Below are 13479 nucleotides of genomic sequence, written 5' to 3'. Positions count from 1 at the left end.
GTATTTTCATGCCATGCAAATATGCATGTAAATGTATTTATCACGAGGAACTTTTAGTTCAAGTGAAATAAAATTCTGTTCTGTTCTGTTCGTATTTATGGACAAATGCCACTTAATATCATTTTGCAAAAAATACAAATATAACTGAAAATTTCAACACATATTTTAATCTATTTATTTAAAAAAAATACCAAAACAAATATTTATGAACATAATGAATATAACACAAAAGTCTAACATAAATAAACAAGAGTGCCAGAATGTCACAATATACGCCCGTCACAGCAAATTTCTTTACACTAGCACCTGTATTTGCAAATGGAATTTTAATTTTGTGGTAGTGATTATTGTAATTCTTTTGTTTTTCTAAATCAACATAAAAACATCTTACCAGGTAGAGATACCTTAAAATACACCTAAAATTGAAAGTAGCATCTATGTTGTACCACAGAAAAGTGGTCTTGGTTTTTCCCTACGGTCAATTATAAACAAGAGTGCCAGAATGTCACAATATACGCCCGTCACAGCACATTTCTTTACTCTAGCACCTGTATTTGCAAATGGAATTTTAATTTTGTGGTTGTTTAGTAATCATTGTAAGTCATTTGTTTTTCTAAGTCCAAAAAAAAACTCCTTACCAGGTAGAGATACCTTAAAATACACCTAAAATTTGAAAGTAACATCTATGTTGTACCACAGAAAAGTGGTCTTGTTTTTTTCCCTACGGTCAATTATAAAAAAGTTACAATATAAGTTATTTATAGTAACAACTAAGGGAAGATAATCTTAAAAAAAAAAAAAAAAAAAAAAAAAAAATCCAAAAAAAAATTGTAAGTCCACACAAAAATCTTTACCAGGTAGAGATTGGTCAAAATACACTTCATAATTGGATGTAGCATGTATGTTGTACTACAGAAAAGTGGTCTCGATTTTTCCCTACGACTAGTAATGAAAAAGTTAAAATATAAGCTATTTATAGTAACAACAAAGGGAAGTAATTCTAAAGAAGGGAACTGCGCATGACACTTCATCTCATGATGGTGTATAATTATGCCAAGTTACATCAAAATCCCTCAATGCATGAAGAAGAAATGCTTCGGACAAAGTCATTCTTGTATCTGACCTTTGGCCTCTAAGTGTGAACTTGACCTTTGACCTAGGGACCTGGTTCTTGCGCATGACACTCCGCCTCGTGGTGGTGAACATTTGTGCAAAGTTATATCAAAATCCCTCTATGCATGAAGAAGAAATGCTCCGGACAAGGTTTTCATTATTGTATCCTTTGACCTCTAAGAGTGACCTTGACCTTAGACCTAGGGACCTGGTTCTTGCGCATGACACTCCGGCTCATGGTGGTGAACATTTGTGCCAAGTTATAACAAAATCCCTCAATGCATGAAGAAGATATGCTCCGGACAAAGTTTTCTTTCTTGTATCCTTTGACCTCTAAGTGTGACCTTGACCTTAGACCTAGGGACCTGGTTCTTGCGCATGACACTCCGCCTCATGGTGGTGAACATTTGTGACAAGTTATATCAAAATCCCTCTATGCATGAAGAAGAAATGCTCCGGACAGTTTTCATTCTTGTATCCTTTGACCTCTAAGTGTGACCTTGACCTTAGACCTAGGGACCTGGTTCTTGCGCATGACACTCCGTCTCATGATGATGAACAATTGTGCCAACTATCATCAAAATCCCTCCATGAATGAAGAAGATATGCTCCGGACAAAGTCATTCTTGAATTTGACCTCTAAGTGTGACCTTGACCTTAGATCTAGGGACCTGGTTCTTGTGCATGACACTCCGTCTCATGATGGTGAACAACTGTGCCAAGTTTCATCAAAATCCCTCCATGCATGTAGAAGATCTATGCTCCGGACAAAGTCTGTGGACGCCGCCTGCCCACCAGGGGCGTTCCCATAATACGTCCCGTTTTTCAAACGGGCGTATAAAAAGGATTTGCCAAAGAAAAACAAGAGCACCACAATGCAGGGTAATATACACAGAAAACAAAGTCACATGACCATTGACCCCTAAGTGTGACCTTGACCTTAAAGAAAGCCACCCGACGTGTGCTCTGTAACATCGTCTCAATGTGGTGAACATTTGTGCAAAGTTTCTTTAAAATCCTTCAAGCAGTTCAAGAGTTACAGAGCGGACACGAAACAAAGTCATATGATTTCTTTAAAATCCTTCAAGCAGTTCAAGAGTTACAGAGCGGACACGAAACAAAGTCATATGACCTCTGACCCCTAAGTGTGACCTTGACCTTGAAGGGAGCCATCTGAAACATGTGCTCTGCATGTCGTCTCGATGTGGTGAACATTTGGGCCAAGTATGTGTTGAGTCAAATTATTTTCAAATCCCTTGAAAACTGACAGACAAGCAACACCTTTGACTTTTAAGTGTGATCTTGAACTTGTAGCTAGGGATATGTGTCTTGTGCATGAAAACTCATTTCATTATGGGATGCCAAGAATTTTCAAAATACCTTCAACAACGGCAGAGTAATGGACCAGATAAGAAACACAGCATGTTAACATTAACCTCTAATTGTAACTAGGTGTCTGGATCTTACGCATGACATATCGTCTCATTATGAGGAACATTTTTGCCAAGAATTTGGGGGGAGGGTGGGGGCAGGATAGTGAAACTGGGCACACCTGAGGAAACTGGAGCTGTCACTGGATTGTTTAATGATTCCAAGTGTGAAGGAATATATTGCACAATAGCTTTAGACTGTGTCAAAAATATTAAGAAATACTTGATATATAGGGAACATATTTTGTTGTGACAATATTATGAAATTTACACATGAAATAAGTAAAAGGTTAGAAAATTACATGAAACCACTACATACAAACAGAATTGTTTAAAACCTGTAAAAACCCATCTTTAGTTAATTAAATTAATTAAATTTAGTGACAACTTAGATAGTCTGAAAGTGCAACAAAACATAAACCTGAACTTTCCAGTAAAAAGGGGGAATAATTCATGATATAAAATGTGCCAGAGTCATGCAACTTATGTCATATGATATAGGTGATGATGCTGAACAATTACTTAAAGTTTGAATCAAATCCATTCTGTAATAACAGAGATGACGTGAAACTGCATCAAAACTCTAACCTGAAATTCAAAGTAAAAGGGGGTATAATTCATTAAAAATTTGTGCTAGAGTTATGCACCTTGTGTCATATGATGGGGGTGATGATGTTGAACAATAATTCAAGTTTGAATCAAATTCATTCTGTAATAACAGAGATGATGTGAAATTGCATCAAAACTCTAACCTGAAATTCAAAGTAAAAATGGGGTATAATTCATGAAAAATTTGTGCTTAGAGTTATGTACCTAGTGTCATATGATGGGGGTGATGATGTTGAACAATTTTGAATCAAATCCATTCATTAATAACAGATATAGAGTGAAAGTGCACCAAAACTTTAAACTGAAAATCTAAGTGGGAAAGGGGGGATAAATCATAAAATACTGGTGCCAAAGTTATGGATCTTATGTCAGATGATGTGGGTGATGGTGAGAAATAACCATACAAATTAGTATGAATCGAATCCGTCAAGTAAATAAAGAGATAAGGAGAAACAAGAGGGCCATGATGGCCCTATATCGCTCACCTGTTATCATTGCACTTGAGGACAAGAAGGTCCTCAGAAAAAATATCTAAGTCCAAAGGACAGGAACAACAAAGTGAAGAAAGGGCTACGTAGGATTTACATAGGAAATTGGCCCCCAATTTTCTGAAATTTCAAAAGTCATTGACAGTATATAAATTTACTTGTTTTTATTACATTGAGATCAAGTCTAATTAAAAATGCTACAAACAGCTGAAAAAAATCATTTGAAGTAACAAAAATCATGACCTAACCACCCCGAGGATCAGCATTTTCATTAATTTTATATCAAAAATCGGACTTTCGTCTTCGAAATTCGTGTTAAGGGAGCCCTCCCCCACAAAATATTTAAATGTCAGATGTACGAATAAATGTGACAGATTTTAATAAGAAAATGATTTTCTGTGGGGGAGGGCTCCCTAAACACCAATTTTTAGAAAGAATTGAAAATTCGTCGCTGAAACTATTGAAAGGCGGTGTAACTCGTGTCGGCGTTGCTATGCATCACGGAATGGATTGTCTCCCTTCAAAACTCGAGCGTCTGACGACACAGATGAATTACAACGCCGAAGGAGACGCTGGAAAACGCCAGGAAAACTGGAAAATATGATTTATTAGGTAATTTATTCCAATATAAAGGAAACGATACTTTTTGATTAACGATTCATGCAACCCTGGCTTACCTAACTTAGATTAACATTGTTTCTGGCATGGTTCAAAGGTGTCCTTAGTGGAAACGGTCGGCGGCAGTGGATAAACTATTCGGATGTTGCCAGGTTTGGACAGAACTTGTAAAGTACACGGTGTGTTGAAAGAAAAACGGGGCTCTTGGATTTAAGATGCATAGATCTAGATCTATATATTTATGAGTCTGTTTATCTGTTTGAACAAGTGCTTGGCATAATTTCAGGTAAAATGAAGGCCAAAATGAATGTATCTAACCAGTAGGTGAGGTGAGGTTCAGTAGTTTTAGGAGTGTGTGCAATTGGATGATATTGAGATTGAAGTGTGTACTATGTTGGGTGGAGATCATGCAAGGGCATAGCCAGAGGGATGTGACTGGTGCTGTTGCACCCCCTTTTTCGACAAACTGCATTGTCCATTACACCGAAAAGAAAGCACCCTTGAATGTCCATTCTTTGTTCTGCTCACCAACTTGCATATATTTAATATTACTGACATTGTAACCTTTGTATAAAGTCTGCTGATGACCGCGTCTATATCTTTAAAGATCTTTGGATTGAGCCTCGGCAGCTTTACAGATTTTAATATTAAATACCAACAACAAAACTCTAGCTCAAATTCTTTTTTACTGAAAGTGTGAAAAAACTATCGAATATGGATTAGGTGTTGATATGATAAATGCATTACTTTATAAGTGTTTGCTTTTATTATGGACATTGTACAAGTATTAGATCTAGTCTTATGAGGAATTAATATTACATAAATAACTCTGTGTTTATCACATGAAATGTTTTGCATATGAAGTCAAATTTTAAAGCTGTGCCATTTTCCTTTCAGACTATGTTTTTCAGATATATAATATGTAAGAAAAATTCAGTGTTATGCTACAGTTGCTGAAATCATAATATTTATAATTTTGTTGTGTTTTTTTTTAATGCCATGACGCCATTTCGATTCATAGACACCATTTTCCTGCCCTTTTGTTGGTTTAGATTAGATTTAAATGGACCGAAAAGCGTATTTGAACCTCTATTTCTTTTGTTTTCTTACTGGCATAAAATTCTCAGGTGTGTACATGAACATGTAATTATTATTTGTATCATAAAAAGATCAGGAAATTAATTTTAATGCTAAAATGTATGTAGCAATTTTTCGGGTTCCACTGTAACTTAACGGAGTTTATAAATGAGTATGTAATAAATTATAATTGTGCAAATGATATACTAAATGATAACAGTCCAGTTTAAAAAAGTGGAAATTTAGCATGTTCCCTTCATGACTATATTTGCAGTATAATCAGGCAATTATTTCCATTGAAATAATACAGGTATAAGTACCCCTGTGGGGGCAGACTGGTTTTGCAGTCACATATATGACATATGTGACAGAAAAGTTTGACATAATGTATCTATAGTATTATGAGTGGGCGAAATCCCATTTCCAGTATTTTTTTGTCAATTTCCCATAGCAAGAATTGGAGCAAATGAATGTGATATACCTTACAGTATTGAATATGATTTATCATTAGAAACGTTAGATATACTTAAAAAAGGCATATGACTGATGTGGGCAGGTTTGACTCAGGAAATGGGAATTTTGTTGATTTCAAACCCTTTGATGCATACTGTGATTAATTTGATTATTCTAACACGATCCGATTCATTTTCCTATTAAACAAAGAAGGAAGAAAGCAGTGAATTATCATACAACAAATCACTGTTCTGACGTCACAATTATTACGTCATGGCGTCAAGCGGCATAGCGGCGCGCTGGAAAAGAAACCGATTGAAAACGGGCAAATATTTAATGCATGTCATCAAGGATGTACTTTAAAATCCTTTATAACGTGTTAGAATCGAAATAATATATCTCATTTAGTGATTTGCTCTTGAATAAATCATTGCTTGTCGTTCAGATGCGTATTATTATATCACTCGGGCTACGCCCTCGTGATATAATTCATTCGCATCTGAACTCCAAGCAATGATTTATTCAACGACAAATCACTGGATGAGATATATTATTTCTTAAATTTACATCTGAGAATAATTAAAAACAATTTAACTGTAATAGTGGATGGATATATACTGGCTGCTTTTTGTCTGCTGTCTGTGTACAATTATGTAGGTAGGGACAGTCACAATAAAATACAGGGCTTTTTTCCGCTATAAATCTACCTCCTGTAAAAGGAGGTAATCCCAATGCAAAAAAGTATGTTTTTTTCCCAAAGTTGAATTTAAAATTCCCAAATGATTATACCTTTTAGGGTTTTTGCTGTTTTAAGATAGTTTTGTTAATTTGTATGTATATTTAGGTAAATTATAATACTGTTGAACAATTACTGAAATGCAGTTCATCAATATTTCACACAAAAACACATTTATGTAGATTTTGGTAATTTGCAAATTGTCCCAGTTAAGACAGTTTTTGAGAACATTTTCCCAATTCCACCGGTGTCGGTGGCATTCCCAAATTGATGAAAAAAAGGCCTGAAATAGAAAAAGTGGAAACTCCACAGGTTGCTCAACACAACAAAAACGAAAATGTTGCAGGCTCGGTTTGATTGAGCCTGTTCATGGACGGTAGTTAAAATGCATGCTACCGTCCACGCCCTCTAGCCCCAGGTTGAGCAGAACTCAACATTTACACATGCTAAAAATACAAAAAACAATTTAGAGACATCCGCAGATGTGTTCATACGGCGATGCACATGGAACTTTCAATGCTACACTAGCATGTAATTCCATGAAAAGCGGCGTATGGTCCCCAGTTAAAATAATGGGTTTGCCCTAAACGAGAAAACAATGAGCAGAACTAAACAAACTGGAATTTAGAAAGGGGATCTGAGGTTATGGAGCCTGCATATCACAGGAACTGCCAAAAGACAAAATTAAAAAGCAGGCACCATATCCAAGGGGAGATTAAACAATACCCAAAGCTATTAAAGCGAGAGTATTGGAACCACCGAGGCCGAAATGTTCATGCTGAGAAATTAAACAGTACCAGTAACACGACATAAAAGTTGTGCTGAACGATCTGAGAAGATCGAAATATAACAGCCCTGAAAGTCTTTTTAACTGGAGTGGTGTTTTAGGTACCGTTTGTAAATCCACTTTGTTTCTTCAAAAAATCAGAATCCATGAAATGTAGATTACAAATACTGAGAACTTGTCCGTCTCTTGACAAACTTGTGCACATATTTCATGAAAATCTACCTGGACCACTGTATATGATCAACAGTTGTTGCCGACTTACAATATAACTGTTGTAAATATTGCGGCAAGTGATTCTGCCTTTGCGACCAGTGCAGACCACGATCAGCCTGCACATCCGTGCAGTTTGATCATGGTCTGCACTGTTCACTATTTGAATTTCAGTGAACACCCCTTTGAATAATAAATGATATTGCCTAAACTGAATGACGGACTAGTCCATTATAGAAATTAAGCAGGCTAAAGATTAAATGACATTATGCAAAGGGATTTTTCCTGTATGAATTAAAAACATCAGAATTTCTAGTACAGTATGTTACATAATATTAAATGACATGAAAGGGTAAATATAAATAATTCATATTTGCCAACTTTATGCCAAGCACTAGAAATACACCAATATGTCAAAATTACACCAAAAGCCTTAGCTGTTAGACAATTTCTGAGGTCTGTATGTTCAATGTCAGACTGTTACTGCTGCAGATTGTGGATTCACATTTGTTTTTGATATCAAAGGCATGCTTACAATGAGATGAGGAAACTTAGATGTTATAGCTAGGTTCATTGTAAAGATAGTGTGTGAAATATAAGCAAATTAGGTTACATTCCTCAGAGAGAGAATACCCTATCAGGCCTTAAAAAATTGTTTGTTTCCAACATTATTATCATTATTATACCAGATTTATAACGCACCCTTTTCATGATAAACGCGTTCAAAGGCGCTTTACATATAGCAGACGCAGCCACACAGGGTGCGAAATTCATCCTCTACTGGTACAGACACAGAGTGATCTGACCAGGACAGAGTGAGATAAAGCCCCCAGAACAGACAGAGAGAAATCCTAGATACAGACTTATCAGGCTAACTTAGCCTAGCTCTTTGCGAATAGACAGTCTGGTTCTTTAACATGCCCGGTGTATAGCACCGATACACACGAAGTCTTTCCTGGGAAGAACCAGTACAGGCCTCTAGTCTAAGTTAGGTGGGAGACACTCCAGAGCATCTCAGAAATTTTCAGTGCCAGGACCGGGATTCGAACCCCAGACCTCAGGATTGACAGTCAAGCGTGTTTCGAAATATATGTAGTCTTTTATATTTTAACATTTGTGTTTTTTTTGTCTTTAATTAGCCCCTTTAAGTGTAGGAAGTTTAGGTAATTCGCTTACTTCATCCAGTTTTATAGTCTGTATTATTGTTTCAGTTTATGTGGAGTAGTGTCCCATGTCCACGTTCGAGGTCAGACATGTAGGTATTTATTTTACTGTTCTATTAATTTATATTGACCAGGACATTCCCCAGCTGATATGCCAAATTATGAAAGAGTGAAATGAAGCTTTGAACTATGACATGTTAGTCGATAAGTTCGTAAAGTATACTGGTATTTGACATTATTTTATTTGAAGTTCGCTTGTTTTAATTTCATAAAAAAGGAGTGTCGCTGCTGGTTTATGTTTTTGGTAAAGTGAAATATCTCTGTTATTAATATTATCAATGCTATTGACTTGAAACTTAAAATAGTTATTATCTATCTAAGTGTACACCAGGAGAAATAAATCTGTTATTTTTAATTGAGGTTAATGATAGTTTCTGCTCAGTAAGTGAAGAATGCTTAGTATTCGAAACATTTGTCTTTAAAAAGTACTTTTCTGATAGCTGTAATTATGCTGTCCATTCAGTTATTTACTGGTAATACTTTTTTCATGACTTTTTATTTAATTTTATTTTTTACTTTCTTCAGGATTGGTTTGACAGAATCTATTTATGTTCGGGATGGCTAGTTTAAATCGGTAAGAGTTTTAACCTTTCACATTTACAAAATTATGTATAATGCGAATAAGGAAAGAACATATTGTTCTTCAGTTCAGTCATCTATCTTGCTCATTGTCAGTAGATTCAAACCTCTTACATTTACAAATGGAAACAAAAACTACTACATTATCCATAATTATTATACTGTAGGCGTATTTACCATAAATGATTTATGACTTTTAGGTTGACTGTTTGATAAATAAGTAGATCTATCCTACTCACTACAATATCGGCGTCACACCTTGATTAAGTTTTTTGCACCAGTCCTTATTTGACAAAACCTGTTGAGATAAAGCTTTGAAACTTCCAACACTTGTGTACCATTTCCATGTCCAGTTTTAGGCAAGGGTACATAACTCCAGAGGCCACATAGTTATGAACCTATCCTCATGAAACTTAGTCTGAATGTTCATCTTGATTATTCCAAAGCCCAGTTCGAGACTCAAGTCATGTGTGGTCAGAAACCAGGTCACCAGGTCAAATCAAAGGAAAAGCTTCTTAACACCCTGGAGGCCACATTTATGGCCACATCTTCATGAAACTTAGTCAGAATGTTTATCTTGATGATTCCTATGCCGTCTGGACAGATACTGTTCTCCGACACCTTCAGTCTAGCTGTCAGTAACGATGGTTCCAAGATTTATGTTGCTGGCTTGATCTCTGGACTGATCTCATTGGACAGAAATGGAAAGCTTCTTGGAAAATATAATGGACCAGAGTTGAAATATGCAAGGGATGTTTAAGAAATAATCCCCATAACTCTGATTATAATTTTGACAGAGTTATGTCCCTTTGTAGCTCAAAATTATTTGCTTAACAAGTTTTTACTGATAAAGCTCTATTTCAGAGTCCAGCTCTGAGAAAAGTTGAGCGTGCTGTCTTACGGAAATCTCTTGTTTTTAATTGAGATTAATAATATTTTCTACTCAATAAGTGAAGAACACTTAGAAATTGAAACATTTGTCTTTAAACAAATACTTTTCTGATAGATGTAATTATGCTCTCCATTAAATTATTTACAGGTAATACTTTTTTCATGATTTTTTAGTTAATTTGATTTCTTACTTTCTTCAGGATTGGTTAATTTGATTTCTTACTTTCTTCAGGATTGTTTTGACAGAATCTGTTGATGGTTTTTAGACTGGTTCGGGATGGCTAGTTTAAATCGGTAAGAGTTTTGACCTTTCACATAATTTACAAATGTATAATGCAAAGAAGGAAAAACATATTGTTCTTCAGTTCAGTCATGTATCTTGCTCATTGTCAGTGGATTCAAACCTCTTACAGTTACAAATGGAAACAAAAACTACTTCATTATCCATATTTATTATCCTCTTAAGAGTATTTACAAGGCTTCATCATGACCATCTTGTTTTGGTTTTTTTTGTCTGAAAATCTCTGGTAATATCAAGCATGCTGTCAACAGACAGCTCTTGTTACTTTTGGGTTCATAATTTTTAGCCCGACTATACAAAGTATATGGAGAGCTATCCTACTCAATCGTGTGTTGGCGTCTTTCGGCATTCCCACCTAGGTTTTTGTCGTCGAGCCCGCTTGCGGAAGCGAAGACTTAGTTGTCAAAATGGCTGTTCGGTGTATGTGCGTCTGTCCATCCGTCCGGATTTGTTAGTCCGGACCATAACTTGGACATGCATGGAGCAATCTTGTTTATATTTGGCATGAATGTTAACCTCAGTGAGACAGAGTGTCATGCCAGGTCAAGGTCACACTTAGGTGTCAAAGGTCAAATTCAATAATGACTTTGTCCGAAGCATATCTTCTGGATGGAGGGATTTTGATGTAACTTGGCACAATTGTTCACCATCATGAGACGGAGTGTCTTGCGCGAGAATCTGGTCCCTAGGTTTAAGGTCAAGGTCGCACTTAGAGGTCAAAGGATACAAGAATGACAACTTTGTCTGGAGCATTTTTTCTTCATGCATGGAGGGACTTTGATGTAACTTGGCACAAATGTTCACCACTATGAGACGGAGAGTCATGCGCAAGAACCAGGTCCTTAGGTCTAAGGTCAAGGTCACACTTAGAGGTCAAATTTTTGTGTATTGACTTCAAATTTTTTAATTTTAATTTTATTTTTTTATTTATTTTTTTTTTAGATTTACTTCCCTTGGTTGTTACTACAAATAACCTATATTGTAACCTTTTGCAATCTTTTTTTTTTATTTGGCATAAATGTTTGCCTCAATGAGACAGAGTGTCGTGTGCAACTCCCTATCCTTTTGACAGCTGACGGGCTCGACATGTTGCCCGTGGGCATCTAGTTTAGCTCACCTGAGCCAAAGGCGCATGGTGAGCTTTTGTGACCAGTCAATGCCTGTCGTGTGTCCGTCAACATTTTCTAAAAAAATCTTCTTCTTAAAAACCACTGGGTAGAATTACACTAAACTTAATAGGAATGAACCTTGAGTCGCCCCCTTTCAAAATTGTTCAAAGAATTGAATTCCAAGCAGAACTCTGGTTGCAATGGCAACATGAAGGAAAAACTTAAAAAAATCTTCTTTTCCGAAACCACAGTTCATAGGGCTTTTATATTTGGTATGTAGCGTCATCTAGTGATTGTTTCAAATTATCCCCTGGGGTCAAATATGGCCCCGCCCTGGGGGGTCACATGGTTTACATAGACTTCTGTAGGGAAAAACATTGAAAATCTTCTGTCAAAAACCACAGGTCCTAGGGCTTTGTATTTGATGTTGTAGCATCATCTAGTGGTCCTCTAGCAAGAGTGTTCAAATTATCCCCCTAGGGTGAAATATGGTCCTGCTCTGGGGGTCACATGGTTTACATAGACTTCTATAGGGAAAAACTTTGAAAATCTTCTTGTCAAAAACCACAGGGCCTAGGGCTTTGATATTTGGTCTGTGACAGCATTTAGTGGCCCTCTAGCAAGATTATTCAAATTATGCCCCTTGGGTGAAAAGGGGACCAGCCCCAGGGGTCCCAAGTAAACATAGACTTGTATAGGAAAAACTTTAAAAATCTTCTTGTCTGAAACCACAAGACTAGGCCTTTGATATTTGGTATTACATGTAGTATTGCCTATGGTCCTCTACCAGATTGTTCAAATTAAAACCCTGGGTTGAAAAGTGGCCCACCCCGGGGGCTCAAGTTTTACATGACTTATATATAGGATTTAAAAAAAAATCTTCTTGTCTGAAGTTCAAGGCCTAGGCCATTGATACTTGGTATGTAGCTTTGCCTAGTGGTTCTCTAACAAGAATCTTCAAATTATGCCCCTAGGGTGAAAAGAGGCAAATACAGTTTTGCACACCAATCCTAAAACTGACTTCCAGTGACCATGGATGTGACCTACTGACCTACTTTCTTTATATTTTAGCATCAGTTTGATATTTGAAACATGTAGCTCATATTACTCAGGTGAGCGGACCAGGGTCATCATGACCCTCTTGTTTAAACACTTTAACTCTATCTCGGTTATTACTAAAATGGATTTGTTTCAAACTTAGTTGTTCCACCTTACACCCACATTATGTGACACAAGGTGCACAACTCTGGCACCAATTTTTCATGAATTATGCCCACTTTTAGTTAGAATTTAAGGTTAATTTTGATGCTATTTTCACTTAAATAGTTGTACAACATCGTCACCCATATCATATGAGACAAGGGAAATAACTTTTGCAACCAATATATCATGAATTATCCCCCCTTTTTACTTACAATTTCAGGTTAAAGTTTTGATACACTTTCATATCTACCATGAAATGGTGTGATTTTAGAAGGAACAAAGATCATATGCTGTATTGCTGTTTCATTTTTTGACCTACCAATAAGTGATAGGAATGTTCTTAGAGTTGGTTTTGCATAGACAGTGGTTGCCAGTAAAGATATTGAATATCTGTAAGTATTAAATTATTTTCAGCAGATACTCATTAAGACCTGTAATGAAACAAGCACCATATAAACACACAAATGCTTAACCTCCAACCAGGATTGGCTAGTATTTAAGTGGTTGGGTGGGGGGGTGTATATAGGAGTGAGCTTGGTGGTTGGTCGGTCGGTTGGTTGGTCCGTTGGTTTTGCATGGTTTCCGGATGATAACTCATGAAAGGCTTAACCGATTTAAATAATTTTTGGTACACAGGTGTAACATCAGAAAA

The 13479-nt window shown here is 36.3% G+C and overlaps 1 long non-coding RNA gene across 1 annotated transcript; it reads left to right on the top strand.

Moving 5' to 3' along the window:
* Positions 1 to 3719: 3719 nt before the first annotated feature.
* Positions 3720 to 13261, top strand: LOC123556274 (uncharacterized). Its single transcript, XR_008369007.1, has 5 exons — positions 3720 to 4252; positions 8733 to 8776; positions 9270 to 9318; positions 10447 to 10508; positions 13048 to 13261. It is a non-coding gene; the product is annotated as an uncharacterized LOC123556274 (long non-coding RNA).
* Positions 13262 to 13479: the final 218 nt, after the last annotated feature.

This window comes from Mercenaria mercenaria, unplaced genomic scaffold (assembly GCF_021730395.1).
Source record: "Mercenaria mercenaria strain notata unplaced genomic scaffold, MADL_Memer_1 contig_2155, whole genome shotgun sequence".
NCBI lineage: Eukaryota > Metazoa > Mollusca > Bivalvia > Venerida > Veneridae > Mercenaria > Mercenaria mercenaria.
This window is presented reverse-complemented; position numbering and strand designations above follow the sequence as displayed.